The sequence below is a fragment of the Morone saxatilis genome, unplaced genomic scaffold (assembly GCF_004916995.1).
Source record: "Morone saxatilis isolate NCDOM2014 unplaced genomic scaffold, NCSU_SB_2.0 Contig17, whole genome shotgun sequence".
NCBI lineage: Eukaryota > Metazoa > Chordata > Actinopteri > Moronidae > Morone > Morone saxatilis.
Window position 1 is genome coordinate 285818 of NW_023339729.1, and position 229 is coordinate 286046.

Genomic DNA, 229 nt, shown 5'->3' on the forward strand with positions numbered 1-229 from the left:
AGTATGTGCAGTTGGATGAGGTTGAAGGATGGTTTGACTGTCAACAATTCCATGAAAAAGGTTCCTTTATGTTGTAGATTTATTTACATGCTTTAAGTAGACTTTCTGAAAGTACTTTCAGAAATTGCTAAACATTTTTAGTTCTGCACTGTGTGCCTCATAGAGTCTAATGCATTATATACACCAAAACAGTTAAACATTTCAGTTGTAGGGGATACACTGCTTAATA